Below are 16556 nucleotides of genomic sequence, written 5' to 3'. Positions count from 1 at the left end.
ATATTCTATTTCCATTGTTAGTTTTCTTGTCTATCTAGCTGAAGCTGGCTATTTTTTTCTTCCAACTCTTTCCTCTCTTCTCCTTTACCGTGGGCAAATGGATAGACAATCTCTCTGTTGCTGTTACTATTGTAGCTTGTGTCACTCATGGATGTCTTTATTAGTTCTCATTTCGAAGCCATTTCTGGGTCCCCTTATTTTTCTAACACATTGTTTGCTTCCTCAGGTTATACTTTGGCCTCCTTTAGCTCTTTGTGGTGTGTAGCAGGAATCTTAAAAGTTCTTATTAATAAAATCAAACCCGAGGCCAGGTATTGGGGTGAACGCTGGAAGATCAGAGAAGCAGAACAAGCCACAGCTACCTCACCTCGCCAGTTCCTCAGCTGATCCAGTTTCCTCAGACTGGATGCCTCTTAGCTGAACTGTGCTGTTCCAAAGCCTGAAAGCTTAATCAGGCTAGTTCCTGGTCCTCACGCCTTCTATACCTTTCTGCTTTCTGCCATCACGTCCAGGGATTAAAGGCATGAGTCACCATGTCTGACTGTTTCAGTGTGGCTTTAAACTCACAGAGATCCAGACGATCTTTGCCTCCCAAGTGATAGGATTAAAGGCGTGTTCGCCACCATTTTCTGGCCTCTATATCTAGTGGCTATTCTGTTCTCTGACCCCAGATAAGTTTATTAGGGTACACAATATTTTGTGGAACATAATATCACCACAGTGTTTAGCTCTGTCATTGGCATAGTGTGGATACTCTTGTAAATGTTTATTGAATGAATGATGAATGGACAATGATCCACATCATCTTTCAGCTGTAGACTGAGAATAAATGAGTTATCTATAGCTGATGAAGAATAGAGGAAATAGAGAAATGTCTTTGAAGATGCACAATTGCCATGGCCTAGTTTCTACTTTACAATGCAGTCTGAGCAAGCTCCATGTATGACCACCTCTATGTCCCTGCAGTAGTTACCTGAGCACCTGAAACAAAGGAAATCAAATGCTTATTATACAATAAGATGATATGTTTCAGTAAATGAAAGCCTGAAAGTTTAATGCTTCCAGAAAAGCAGAAAGCCTCAATTTACCAATCAGAAGGAGACAAAACTGACTTGAGAACTACAGAAGGTAAAATTTTCCCCACCCTAAATTAGCACCCAATAGGAACATCTGAAATCTAATCACTGATGAATCCTTCAAGGAGAGGTAACATTTTTCCAACAGGACTCCTCGTAAACAAAAGCTGTGTGGTGGTTTGGTTTGGATCATTTCTTATAAATTATATATGTATTTATATTCCATTTGTCTTATTTTTCAATTTATATTTTGAAGAAACATGGAACCCCTGCTTATTTTTAATGTAAAGAAAACTTAATGCAACTAAAACATCATGATGGTTAAGCTGATACTAAATTACTGGTCACAGTAAACGTGGCACTTCATTACCATCTAGTTTATACTTTCACATTCTATCACTGTGTGTCCTTTGCCTACCATCTGTTGTGTCTATGACATCACTTGTAAGACAGAACACTATTTTAAGTAAGCTTATTTTAGCCCAGCCCCAAATAAGCAGAAGACTGCCTTACCTGGAATGACTGAAAATGAAAAGAAAATTAAACCACAATAGCTGTGTTCCTTCAAAGGAATGCAATAAGAACACAAGTGCTCAATAAAGCTGAATGCTTCAGTAAATAGAGCATCATAAACATTACAAAAGCAACTGGAGTTACATTTTGATTTTTGACTATTAGGTAGATTTAAGCAACTCTCTGAGATTTCTCTGAATTAAATTCAAATATCTTAACTATAATTTCAAAAGAGAAGAATAACCATTGAGTGTAGTGGATAGCCATCCCAGCATTGGCCTGGAAGTTCCAACCCCCATTGAGGCTTCAGTAATGATCACGCCCACAAGGCAGGGCAGAGGAGGGAGCAGAAGACCGAGGAGCAAGAGGAGGTGGCTCTCTTGGTTCCGGGATGCTGGACGCTGGAGGTAGACCAAGCAGAGTTCTCCAGAGAACACCGCCGGACTGCCCTATACCTTTGCCAGACCCTGCAACCTACCCCTTCATTTGTAAGTTACCCCACAAAATAAACCTCCCTTTTAACTACATGGAGTGGCCTTAATAATTTCAGCAATAATTGAGTATAAAGGAAATAACTACTTAACAGTCCATAAACTCCCCAAATGACTTAGTAAACAAACAGAAGTCTGTTCACTGGAGCAGTATCTATTTTTAGGAAAAGATAATAAACTAATAGTAATTCTGAACATTGGCTGAGTCATGAAAATTCACTGTACTGAGTACCTGACAGGAAAGGAGGTGATTAAGTTATGAGTATTTTTTCAGTTATAAGCATACAGAGGAAAAAAAAAACCATTTAATTCTGTTTTAACTTCATGTATGAACCAAGATTGGAGAAGATTATACATGGTAGTGTATATGGTGACTTAGAAACATTATTTTGTATAAATCAAATACTTAATATTTACCAATTTGTTAAACAATATTGAACAAAGCAGAGAGAGAGAGAGAGAGAGAGAGAGAGAGAGAGAGAGAGAGAGAAAGAATCAATACAACTTCTACAGTAGAGGCAAGTGAGCACTGTTGTACCACTATATATGAACAGTAACCTGGTCTGTCTTTGTGTGAGAGTATTATGAAACAGAGACCAGAGCTTTGCTGAGATATTGTTTATGATTGGTTTTGAAGATAGGGAATTCTTGCAGGGGAAGGGTGCTTTAGACAGAAACAACCAACGTCCAGTCAATCAAGGTATGTCTATTAGAAACAGTTTCTAGCCAGGTGGCACACACCTTTAATCCCAGCAGTTGGGAGGCAGAACGAGGCATATCTCTGTGAGTTCAAGGCCAGCCTGGTCTACAGAGTGAGGTCCAGGAAAGGGGGCAAAACTACACAGTGAAACCATCTTGAAAAAAACAAAAAACAAAAACAAACAAATAAAATAAAACAAAACAAAAACAAAAACCAGAGCAGTTTCTGTGGCCAGCATGATGTTTTCACTAAACTTACAGCACAGATTTGCTAAATTGTAGTGCAGTATCAGTAATAAGCAAGAAATACCCCTCCCCCCACAATTTTGTTTATATTATAAATAAGCTACAGGTAAGATCACTTTCCAAAGGGGAACAAAGATACTTATTTTAGGTTCTTTTTGCTTTATGGGGTTGCAAACTACTAAATTTAGATTAAAAAGTAAGTACTCAAATAAAACTTCTTAGTAAATTAAAATTTTTCTTGAGTTGATGGCATCGAATATTTAATGACCACTAAATCCATAAAGTGGAATTATAGAAACTGATACTCAAAGGAACTTTTACATTATAAAATATGTATAACTCTATTTAGAAGTGTTTGTCATGGTGGTTTTGTGTAATAACAAATTTAGCATATTTGATTTTTTTTTTCAATCACCCATGGGTACAATGTGACATGTGACACAATTCAGCCGACATAGGGAGTTTGGGACCTTAACATGATGTTAAATGTAGTACTTCAGTACCTAGAAATGGTTTCCATTTCTTTTATTATAATAATTGAAGTTTTAAATTTACAATTAAAATGTATGATCAGCAAATGTAACAGATATTAAGGGTAAAAAAATGCCTTCAGGAAACTGTTAATAGCTAGTGGCATATATGACTAGTGAGCACTATATTGGTTTAGGCTGTGACTAATAAAATAAATGTTTAGAAAAAATCCGTATGTTACTGTGAACAGTAATCATGTTGTGATGGATTTGTTCCATGAATAAGGATGAGGTATGTGTGTAAAGTTTTCTCATTGTTTAATAAAGTTGATTAGCCTGCTTCAGTATTTGGTACCAAGTACAGACTATCATTGTCTATTTATTTATTTTCCTCTAGTGAGCTAACTAAAAACATTTCAGTTAATTGAACATCATGATCTATTGTTATGTAAGGAGATTAAAAGTTCAATTCCCAAAGAAGATTGTGTATCTACAATTAGCTTCCCAGCTAAGCTGCTTTTAATGGTGCCTTTTGTTTTTTATGTTCTAAATTTATGAATAATCTGCTCTAATGTCTCGGGAATTTCTGACCTAAACTGGGGTATTATTTATTCCAATAAAATATACATCCAACTACTATCAAAATAGTTGCTAGTTTATGAGTCTGGTGATTTTCAATGATAAAAGCTCATATATTTGTTGATGTTTGACCTACCAGGAGTGGATTATTTCTCTGCATTCAAATTTACCAGATGTAAAACATCTTTCTTAGGTTAGGTTAGGATTCTGAGAATTGAAGGGTGTTTACAATGTGCATCAATTTGAAACATCTCTAAGAATGACGACTGATCCTTTATTCAGAAGTCAGAGTCTGCCTCATCCCAGGCTTCAACCTTACAGATCTACAGTCTGCCAAATTCTTCCAATCACTTCTCAATCAACCCCCTTAAAAGCAAATTTAGTTATTTATTTTTTTTCTTTTTTTTTTGCCGGCAATCTAGCTACTTCTGAGTCTCTGTGTTGTTGATGGTCCTCTTACCCATTTGATGTCCCTTCTGTTTATTATATGAAGTAATTCCTTGTTTCTTTGCTTTGTCCTCTTTAAAGCTTCTGCTCTTGTCTCTCCTTCCTCACTCTCATTTCTGCCCCCACATCTCAACGCTTGGAAACTGATCTTCTGCAGTAACTCGAGGTTGGCCGTGGAAAGCCATGAGCAGCACAGTATGAAGGTGATCACAGCCTGTGTGTTAGAAGAGGTGGAAACACACATGGGAGACAAGCAGCAGAGCCCATGTCAGCAATGTTGTTTGCATTTTTTTTCTGTAACAGGGATGCTGTATGTTCATTTTTCTTTAATATCAAAGAACTCATCTGTTTTATTGAATACAATATCTGTAACTGTTTTTAAATGTCCTTAATGTTTAATCTATCCATGTACTTATTAGAACGATGGAAAATGAGATATTTTGAAATATTTTAATATTTACTATAAAGAGGTGAGAACTGTAGTACAAAGAAATAGAATATGTTTTATGGTGATCCCCTGTTTGAATAATGTTTTTATGTTTTACTTGTAGTTGTGGTCTACTTATTAGCATATATATTAATTATAATTGATTTTATTCTTAAACACTTGAAACCAAACTGTAGGTATATATCACTATTCATTGTTAAAGATATGGTCCATGATAGTCATTCACACTCCACATCTATGCATATAACTGGATTTAGTGGGTCATAAAAAAGAGACATGAAATGTGGTGGGGACATACTGGGGGGACATGAAGAGAGTTGGATGGGAGAAATGTGGGTAAATATGGTAATACTGTATTGAGCACATCTATGGATTCTCAAAAATAAAGCTTTAAAAAACCAGAAAGGAGAACTAAGATCTTAGCAGAAAAAACAAAAACAAAAACAAAAACAAAAAACAATTAAGCTAATTAAGCTAAATACACTTTGGATATAAACTCTCATCCTAATTTTATAAACATGATTCATATGTACACACACCAACATTTTAGACCAAAGGAAATGTCAGAAAGACTGTACATTTACAAATTAGAGTGATTGTTTAGAGCAATGACATTGGTGATGAGCCTGGGGAGAATTTGAGAGACGGTTTATATATATTTGATATATCTCCTTCCTGAATTCTCACTTTGTTAATCAACAAAAGCAAAGTTTATAAAGCTATTTCTTTCAAAAGCTTCATTGCATATGTTTATTGTACATAGTACTCTGTTACATAAGGGCACTTTCATAAATTCTATAATGTGTCCCCCAGTGCCCCTACTCTTTTCTTTCATAAATTCTATAATGTGTCCCCCAGTGACCCTACTCTTTCCTTTCTTCCACCTAACATTCATTAGTCTCCTTTGTTCTCCTAGGCAGTTTCACTGACTCTCGTGTGTGTGTGTGTGTGTGTGTGTGTGTGTGTTTAATTTTATGAATTAATATATAACCATGAAGTGGTATTTGTCTTTCTGACACTGTCATAAGTTTTCTTAATATGATTATTCCCAGTTGCATCCATATTTCTTCAAACAACATAATTTCAACCTTTTCATTGCTGAAAAATTCCATTCTGTATATCATATTTTCTTTAACCATTCATCTGTTCTTAGACACTTAAGTTGGTTTAATATGTTAGATTCATGAACAGGCCTGGGAAAATCATTGATGTCTAAGTAGCCTATGATACATTGTCTTGGAACTGTTTGGGTAAATAAACAGGAGTGGTATAGCCATATTATAGTGTAGAGTTTGTTTTTTTTTAAACAAAATTTTGAGAAATCTCCATAATAATTTCTTTTGGAGACAGGCTTTCACTTTGTAGTCTTGGCTGGCCTGGAAACTCACTGAGTAGATCATGTTGGCCTCATACTCATAGGGATCCACTCACCTATGCCTGCCAAGTGCTAGTGTTGAAGGAATATGCTCCTATGCCCAGCCTCCATAATGATTTTTGTAGGGCTGGATTGACATATGCCTTCACTAGCAGTGTATAAAGTTTCCCTTTGGTCCCCATCCTTGACAACAGTTCTTTATTTTCTTAGTGATGGCCATTTTGGATGAGATGAGATGGAATCTAGATGTACTCTTTTTTCTTGAAGAGTTTTAAATTGTTTATTGGTTGTACATGACAATAGCTGGTACACAAGCTTCATTTCTACCTACCATCTTACCTGACACCATTATTCAATTTACATATTGCATAGAATGTGCAAACAATCATTTTATAACCAAATAGTTTTGCCTTGAAAGTGTCCCTCTCAATAGTTCACAATGTAACTGCTAACCCAAAGACAATGGTTTCTCGATGTAAGTAGTTGTAAACACATTTCAAATGTGATTTTGCACCTCTCTGAAGGAATTCTAACGTTACACTATTGGAAAAGTTTATCAAGATGATTTCAGAGTATACCAACTTTATGCAGCAGATTTTTAAAAAGATATATTTATTTAGCATCATCATCATCAGGCTATTATATTAAGTAATCCACAACATCAGTGAAAAAAAAGAAATGTATATGAAAACCCCTTGTTGAAATGCTTTACATGTTTCATGTAACACAGATGAAGATAACCTGTTACACAGTTAGTCCAAACACAACTCAAGTGTTTTTGCCCATGAACATGAGTTTTACCAAAATTCATCTTTGTAGCAGTTACGATGTGCTCACACTGTACTTGGCTGAGTTCATAATCTGTTATAATTTATGGGCTCCTGCCACTTCTCTGGCTTTTCTCTCTCACCAAGATTATCTCCTGGCAGTAATTAGAACCTTCTGCATTGCCATAGCTCCTGTTGGAGCTACTGTACTCACCTTGGTTTTGTGGTTGGCAAAAATATGACTTTTACTATTATAGGAGCTAACACTTCTGCCTCCAAAATTTTCCTCTTTGTAGGCCCATACTTTGAATATTAATTGTAATTGTCAAAACCATTGACAATTACATTATATTTCAAAATTGCTTACATCATTATCAAATCCATAATAGTCATCCCCACTGCCGTCACTTCTGCCATCACTGTCATCACACCACCAAAGCCACTGTGACCACTGGTGTCCCCTAGGAGCAAAATTGTCATTGCTACCAAAATCACCAAAATTTTCAAAACCATGTCATTGTCTTTGATACATAACACATGAGCCATCTCTTGCTTTGGCAGGGCTTTTCTTAGTTCACAGCTGTGTCCATTCATACTATGGTATTTCTGAATAACAGCCTTATCCATGAAGTCATGGTCATCAAATGTCAACAAAGCAGAGGTTCTCTTCTTTCTACTGTATTTGTTGGTCATGATTTCACTCTGTTCAGCTTTTCCATACTGTTCAAAACGAACTCACAGGCAACATTCTTCAGAATCTTCTCTAACACCAGCAGATATTTTTGACAGTTCAATGGGAAGCCGGTCTTTGACAAGCTACTTTTGGCAATAGCTTTCTTTGGATCCACAATTTTCTCCATCCACCTAACATGGTCTTTCATTCTTGGTTATAGCTACCTTATCCACAGAGGCTAAGTGACCTGAAGCCTCAAGAATACGTAGTATTTCGATCTTTCATTATCACACACAGCAGATGAGTGTCCTTATTACTTAAAATGGCTCTTCAGACTTGCACCAGTTGTTCTGAAGCTCGTTCCTCTGATGAAGAACTTCTTGACCTGTTTTGTTGCTATAGGAGATTTTGACATAGACAAGACAGGAGAGAGTTGAGAACCTTCATCAGTTTGCACTTCTATGAGGGACAGTGGCCATTTGTACTTAATCTTTTTGAGGATAATCTGTCTGTTTCATTAGCTCATTTTCTGACTGGCCTGTTTGAGTTATTGTTTAGTTTGCTTTCTGTGTATATTCTAGATAATAATCTTCTGTCAGATGTATAATTAGTAAAGATTTTTCTTCTCTTCTGTAAGCTGTTTTTTATTTGACTAATTGTTTCCTTTGCAATATAGAGCTTAATTTAATAAGGTCCATTTGTCAGTTGTTGGCATTATTTCCTGAGTGACTAGAATCATACACAGGAAGTTTTTCTATGCTTAAAGCTTCAGGCATTTTCTCAATGCTTTCCTCTAACAGTTTCAGATTTTCAAGTCTTACATTTAAGATCATTGATTAATTTGGAATGTAAATTTTTGTTATATTTATTTAATGTGTGTGTGCATGCACATATATGAATACCCTTGTGTGCATATATGAAGGTCAGAGGACAACTTGTGGGAATCAGTTCTCTTCTTCTACCATGTGGGTACTGGGGATGGAACTTGGGTCATCAGGCTTGGAGGCAAGAGTCTTTACCTACTGAGACATTTCATAGACCCTGGGACTGAATTTGGTATACAGTTAATTATAAGGATCTGAGTTTCATTCTTCTACACGTGGACACACAGTCTCAGCACCATTTATTAAAGAGGCTGTTTTTCTAGTGTATGGTTGTAGAAGAATTCCTAAACAGTCTTATTAAATAAGAAACACAGCCAAATACAGAGGTATAAGCCATAGAAATCAGAGGAATAGCCACCAACTAACCTTAGCTTACCACCTTGCCATAGCTTCCCAAGAGAGCTTCTTCCTGTCTAACTTGTGCCTTTATTGCCTTCCTGTTCTGCCTTCTTATTGGTTGTAAGCCCAGCCACATCACTTCCTATTCATTGCCTGTCTATACAGAACTCCAGGTCTCTATGGTTGGTACTGTGATTAAAGGCTATGTCCTTAAACACACAGAGACTCGGCCTACCATGTGATTGGATTAAGGGTGTGTGCCACCATCGCCTGACTTCTGTTTATGGCTCACTATGACCTCTGATCTCCAGGTAAATTTTATTTATTAATATACAAAAAAATATTACATTTCAGCACAAATAAAATATCACCACATATAATTTTCTTTGTGTCTTTATAAAACATTAGATGCTTAGAATACCTTTTCCCTTCCTTTGACCTTAAGGTTATATCTGTGAGATATGTTTCTTAGAGGCAACCAATAGACAAATCCTAGTTTTATTTATTTGTTTCTTTTTTAAAAAATTTAAAGTCTTGTGACTTTCTAGGTTTCCTGGGAAATGGGCTCACTAATGGTCTGGGACTGCCAAACTATCAACTTAGCCTTCTTGACTCTGCTTTGGTCAAGGGCCATGAATAGAAGGTTTTTTCTGGAGTCTATCCTTCCTCTGCTATCTGTAACTTTTATTTCCTTTTCTACTTCTCTATCTTTTTTAAAGTTTTCATTGAAATGTCTGAGAGTTCAGTGCTGATTTTCCAAGACTTAAGTCTTAAACATGACGCTGGTCATTCCTCATCCTGAGAGATTTCCCCAAACCACACCAGTCCTGAGATGGACTCTGTATTTCCCCTGATTTGTAATGTTTCTTATTTTACTTTGCTATTAAACTGGAGGTCTTGTGGTCATCAACCACTTCCTGTGATAACTGTCTCCCAGTTTTCCCCAATTTGTTCTCTAGATATTCTAGCAAAACATTCCTGAGATTCATCCACCACCTTTACAAGTCCATATTTATTTTCTGAGAAAAAAATATTGGTATGTAGCACAGGTGGCCTAAAACTTAGAATTCTCCTACCTCACTTTTCTGAATGCTGGAATTCCATGTGTGTAGCAGCACATCCAACTTCTATCATCCTCAAGAGCATTTCTATGTACATTTCTAAACCAAGGGCATTCTACCTGACCACAGTTCAGACCTTCAAATAAAGAGAGCTATATGACACAACATTAGCATTCACTTGGGATACATTGCTTAAATCTTACCAGTTGCTTCAGAAATGTTCCCTTTTCATTTTTGGTGCAGGAGCCAATTCGTGCACTGTATTTATTGGCATCCCTTTTCTAACTCTTTAAATCTTTGTCTTTTACAGACATGAAATGGACCATCATATCTTTCTAAAAGATAATATCAACTATTTTATTGTCAAATTAACATTGCTGCCAGGTGGTGGTGGCGCATGCCTTTAATCCCAGCACTTGGGAGACAGAGGTAGGCGGATCTCTAAGAGTTCAAGGCCAGCCTGGTCTACAGAGTGAGATCCAGGAAAGACACAAAGCTACACAGAGAAACCCTGTCTCAAAAAACCAAAAACCAAAAAACTAACATTGCTAAAAAGTTTAAAAAAAGCTTTTCAGCATCAGGTGAGTTCTAAACTATACATTTAATAGCTTAATTGGCTAAACAAGAGGTTTTATAATAACGTGCTTTTATACTCATATTTCATGTACTATTGATTGCTACACATGCCCTTGTGTTCATCCATTTGCCCCATGGAGTCATTCATTCATTAATAAAATGATTCAATATGTATAATAATCAAGATGTTAAGAGTAGCTCACATTTCATGTTAATTTACTCAATATAATGCTATAATGTTATAGACAGAATGTTTTATTATTAGTCACAGATTCTGAAACAAACATTGAAATGCAAAAATAGTTAAATAATTTGGGGCATAGATAATAATCAGCAAGCCAGGATTCTAGTATAAAAGCTAAACTTTGTTGGAAGCCTGTCTACTGAGTATTTGAACTATAGGACTTAAGAAATCTTATTCACTAGAAACTAAAGGTTTAGTTGAGCAAGTAGCCATGCAGGTGGACAGTGTAAATAGATTGATGTAAAGAATATGGGGCAACTACTTTGATTTTATTGTAGTGTATCTTATTTAGGGGTTCTATTGCTGTGAAGAGACACCATGACCACAGCAACTCTTATTAAGGAAAACATTTAATTGAGGCTAGAGTGCAGTTTCAGAAGTTTATTTCATTATCATCATGGCAGGAAGCATGGAGGCATGCAGGTAGACATGATGCTGGAAAAGGAGCTGAGAGTTCCACATTTAGATTGACAGGCAGCAAGAAGTGAATGTCAGACAAGACCTGGCTTGCGCATTTGAGACCTCAAAGCCTGTCCTCTAGTGATGTCCTTCCTTCAACAAAGCCATACCTATACCAACAAGGCCACACCTCCTAATAATGCCACTCCCTCTGGGACTATGGAGCCCATTTTATTCAAACCACTGCAGTGTGAGTTGTGCTTATATGGTATGTACTTGTTAGTGTAGCCTCATCTAGGTTTGTGTGTGGGTATGTATGTTCATATATGTAAGTGTATGTGGAGGCTAAAAGTTGGTTTGCAGAGGCCAGAGGTTAACATCAGTATGTCTTCTGTACTCTCTAATTTACCTTTTGAGAAAATGGCTTTTATTGAACCCAGAGTTCATCAATTTGGATAGGCTGGCTGGCTAGTGAGCTAGAGCAATCCAATCATCTCTGCCCCATCCCCAACCTATACATGGTGTTATAAGCACGCACTACTATGTCTGTATTTTTATATGAGTTCATATGATTCAAATCCATGTCCTAAAGCTTGTTCAGCCAGCACTTTACTCACTGACTCATGCCCCCAGCCCAGCAGCTTTTTATTTCATTTTTATTACATGAAGGCATGACACATAATATATCCTATTAGGTAAAAAAAAAGTGTTAAGTGTTTTAATTAGCTATATAATTATATTTAATATTAACTTTTTACATGAAGTTTAATTTTAATATTTAGTGAATTAGGCTTTATTCAATATTTCATAATTTTAAAACAATGGACAGCTCTATTGGTGATAGAAGACTGAATATGCACAGAGAAATGCAGAGAACTGTGACAGTTACTAGAAAAACTTTAAATTATTAAATGATTTTTTTCTGCTCATGTTTAGGCAGTAATGTTGCTGAGACTTCATGGGTGTGGTTTCTGAGGGCACAACCCTGCATTTTTGGTTATTTCTTTTGTTTTTGAGACTATAATACTATTATATCATTTCCCACCCCCTTTCCTCCCTCCAAACCTTCCCACATAACCCTCCTTGCACTCCTTGAAATTCATGGCTTCGTTTTTCATTAAATGTTGATACACATAATAATTATGTCACGTACATTTTCCTAATATCACCTTCTCAGCCTGTGTAATGTTTCTTGTGTGTGTACTTTCAGGGCTGACTCTCTGGTATTGGATAACCAACTGGTGTATGCTTTAATGGGGAAGACGATGTGTCCCACTCTCAGCATTCCTTAGTAGCTTGTAGTTCTTTGTGTAGGTTTGAGGACTTGTGAGCTTTCCCCTAGCCACTTTAGCATGTCTATTGTCCTTGTCTTTGATGAAGAACTCATGTTTAGGCAGTCATGTTGATGAGACTTTATCAGTGTAGCCTTTGATAATACTAGGAGACATAATCTCACAGCAAACTCTTTGATGCCCTGGCTGTTATAAACTTTCTGCCACTTCTTCTGCAATGTTCCCTGAGCCTTATGCGTAGGAATTGTTTTATGGATCAATCCACTGGCATTGGGCTCCAAAATTCTGCATTTTGATTAGTTGTGGTTTTCTGTAATTGTTTCCATGTATTGCAAAGGGAAGTTTCCCTGAAGAGACATGAGGACTACAGTAATCTGTGGGTATAAAGTCATATATTTAGAATAAAGTCATGGATTATGCTAGTTTAGCAAAGTGGTAGTTATAGGGTTTCTTCCAAGATTTATGACTTTACTAGCCCTGGGTGATTGGCTAGGTTTTCAGAACCAGGTATGATCTCCATCTTGTTGAGCAGGTCTTAAGTCCAATTAGAGAGCTGTTGGTTGCTATCCAAGTATATTTGCCAACAACTGTGCTTTTTAATCAGTTGTGGTTTTTCTGTAATGGTCTCCATCTGTTACAAAGAGTAGTTTCCTTGAGGAGGGATGGAAGACACCAATAGACATGCTAACTTGGATGGTGTACTGGGTGATTTTTTTTTGTTAAGTTGACACAAGCTAGAGTCATCAGAAGAAGGAGTTGCAGCTAAAGAAATGCCTCTATTAGATCAAGCTGTAAGACATTTTCTCATTTAGTGATCATAGGATCATGGGAGGACCAGGCCATGGTGGCAGGTGCCATCTCTGGAATGCTGGTCCTGTGCTCTATAAAGAGGGCTGAGCAAGCCATGAGAAGTAAACCAGTAAGCAGCTCCCCTCCATGGCCTCTGCATCAGCTCCTCCCTCTGGGATCCTGTCTTGTTTCAGTTCCTGTCCTGACTTCTTTCAATAATGAAAAGCAATACTAAATTGTAAGTCAAATAAACCCTTTCCTCCCAAACTTGCTTTTTTGTCATGGTGTTTCATCACAGCAACAGAAAATCTCTGAAATCATAAATGTATAAGAAACAACACACAGACCAAATTGGTTGTATTTATGCATTTACAAATATTTGTATATATATCACAAATATGTGTAACAACAATTAAAGAATAAGAGGCCGTGAATTTGAAAGAGAACAAGGTTGTATGAGATAATTTGGAGGGAGGAAATTATGTAATTATATTATAATCCCCCCAAATAAAAGAGATTATTTTTTAAAAAGAATTTTCCTTAGGATTTACATTGCTTGACTTTTATTGGTATATTTAACTTATTTTTTCTAAATCATTCTATTTTTATGAAAGTAAATTTTAATTTTGTAAAGTTTTTGCTATGTTCATTTTACTTCACAAAGTGATCATAACTAAGGGGCTCACGAATGTCAACTTGTTCATTCCTGCTCATAGGCAGAGTGGGAAAGTAAACTTGTATGTTATTAATTTAATAGTGTGTTTACTTTCTCTACTCAGGATTTTGATATTCAGTGTATTTTTTATTTGTCGTAGAGGTATCACTATGAGTCATTAGAAAGAGGTAACTTGACAAAACAGAACAGAGTATTTCCTACTTGAGAATGAAGATTAGTGAGCCAGTTCTAGCATTAAATAGCTGTGAATTTCAGCAACTCACAGTTTTATGAAATGTAGTTTCCTCCTCTAGATAATGGCAAAAAGTGTGCAATTTTCTTTTGGTATTTTGAGACAGGGTTTCTCTATGTAGTTTTGGTGCCTGTCCTGGATCTCACTCTGTAGAGCAGGCTGGCCTTGAACTCAGAGATCTGCCAAGTGTGTATTTTTATTGAATATTATTTTCATAATAAAATATATATAGACTAGGTTAAATAAAGTATTTGTTTAACTAATCTACAGATTTAAAATTATTGGGAGCAAAAATTTTAATGCTAATTTTGAAAAAATAGGTATTTCATGAAGACTTAATTCCAGTGTTTGAGAGGCTAGTCCCAGGAGCTGAAAGGCCACACAAAAGAAGCAGAAAGATCCAGCATACACAAGGCCCTGTTTATTAGGAGATTTGTTGATAGTCTTGTGTGGCAGTAAGATTTGGGTAGATCCCACAATTTAGGTCAGAAATAGAGTTATACATATATTGGTCAGGACAATGTGATTTCATCCAAAGCAGTTTGTCAGTGGTTTAATCTCAAACTAATATAGAGTCAGGCAAGGTCTGATTGTAAAACTCACATACCATATCAGTGGATTTGTCTATTTGTCTATTTTCTGAAAACTTTTCAGTAAAAACTAACTAGAGCTGCACTGGGGGAAGTCATGGAAGTTGTTAATGCCATGTGAATCCGAATCCCTATATTGTCAACTCAACTATCCAATCATCAGTCATCATGTTCCCTGGCAGTAGACTGTCATGCTGTAGTAGAAACAAAGTCAGTAGGAGGCACAGGAACAAGTCTGCCCAATTTTACATTTGAATTTTCTCACCTCTAAAAATCCTAAGTCCATTCATATCTAAGGCATGGGTGCCAGTGGCCGTGTCAGAAGAGCAGTGGGTGGCAATTGAAGTTCGAGATATCAGCCCACCAGGAGTCCCTGATGGGTGAATCTTGGATAGGCAAGGCCCCAAGACCACAGACTCCAGAATGTCTTGTGCTTCTTCTGTGCCTTTGCATATTTGCCACTGCCATTTTTTCTCTGGTATCTGGCATGGTATGAATGGCTGTGGGAAGATCCCTGTTGCCTCTAATGTAGTTTTATTAATGTGTTTATTGCTTGGAAATATCTCATCTTATTGGACATTTTTTTTACCTGTGGATTATTATGAAGATAATTTCTTCCTAAACTGTACCATTTAATTGATAATATTAATATTGGTTTAAGTGGAGTTTTGATGACTGAAAATAAATGCAATAAAGTGCCACACAACTAGGGCCTATGTGTTTCACTCAAGGAGCTGCATAGATTGCAGTTCTGGTTAATGGTTAAGGAAGACAACTGAGTCCCAGGAGCCAGGCTGGCTCATTTTCTTTTAATCTTGATGTTGGGAGATGTGTTCACAGGTTTCAGAGTGCATCATAGCTGAAACAAAGCCTTAAAATCACTTAGGTTAGATTAGATGTTTTGATAATAGCTTTGAGAGGAAAAACCCTAGAAAACAATTCAAAGTTCACAAGGACACATTGCTTAGGGATAGATTCATTAGGTTAGGGATCAAAAAACAAAGCAGACCAATTATTATAAGTTGACATACATTCCTTGCTAGGATTGGTTATTGATCAAAGAAGATGATTAATTCCTTGTACATATTTCTGCCCTCAATCTTCTGATATAAAAAAAAAACTATTGATAATTTGGTATGTACCCTAAAGATTTAAAGTGGAGTTTGCAGATTGTTTATTATAAGTATGAATTTGTTTTGTGGGGGCACCAGCCATCCCAGGGAAGACCTGCCCAACTTGGTCCCAATTTCTGGCCATCCGGTGGGCCCTGTGGGAAGGTTCCCCTTTTCCAAGATTGTAGGCAGACCCTGCAATCTCCACACCATGCACCCACACCCATCTGCCTCAGACCTCAGCCACTTTCTGAGACTCAGAGAACAGCCCCCAGCTCCCATACTGCCAGCATTCCCATCTGAACCAGAGCTCCTATCTGGCCCAGAGCTTCCATATGGGCCAGAGAGAGGCTCCCTAAATCTGTCAGCTCTGTCTGGACCAAGTGCACTGATAAGACCAAGAACGAATCCACAAGGAGATGGGCAGACGTCAAAGCAGAAGTACATACAACAAAATAAAGAGCAATACAGCATCACTTGAACCTAGCCCTTCCCCAACAGCTAGACCTGAACATCACAGAATGGAAGAAGCAGAAGAAAACAACCTTAAAAGTAACATCATGAAGAGGCTAGTGTCT

This window comes from Onychomys torridus, chromosome 2 (genome assembly GCF_903995425.1).
Source record: "Onychomys torridus chromosome 2, mOncTor1.1, whole genome shotgun sequence".
In the NCBI taxonomy this organism is placed as follows: Eukaryota; Metazoa; Chordata; class Mammalia; order Rodentia; family Cricetidae; genus Onychomys; species Onychomys torridus.
Note: the sequence above shows the minus strand (reverse complement) of the source record.